Consider the following 396-nt stretch of genomic DNA (forward strand, 5'->3'; position numbering starts at 1 on the left):
AAAAAAAAAAAAAAAAAAAAAAAGAAATGACGACAAAGGACTTCACACATTTAATTGGTAAAGCAGTGTGGCAGGGTTTGAGAGGATTGACACCAATTTTGAAAGACGTTCTACTGTGGGTAAAATGCTATCAAATAGTACCACAAGTTACAGAGAAATCTTTCATGAAAGATGAGTCAATCAACGTAGCAAACTTCATTGTCATCTTATTTTAAGAAACTGCCAACTGGGCGCGGTGGCTCATGCCTATAATCCCAGCTGAGGTGAGAGGATTGCCTGAGTTCATGGGTTCAAGACCAGCCTGGGGAACTTGGCGAGATCTCAGCTCTGCAATAATTAGCCGGGCTCAGTGGCTCAGCCTGTAATCCCGCGCCTTTGGGAAGCTGAGGTGAGTGG

The sequence above is a fragment of the Carlito syrichta genome, unplaced genomic scaffold (assembly GCF_000164805.1).
Source record: "Carlito syrichta isolate Samal-C Ts95f unplaced genomic scaffold, Tarsius_syrichta-2.0.1 Scaffold308181, whole genome shotgun sequence".
NCBI lineage: Eukaryota > Metazoa > Chordata > Mammalia > Primates > Tarsiidae > Carlito > Carlito syrichta.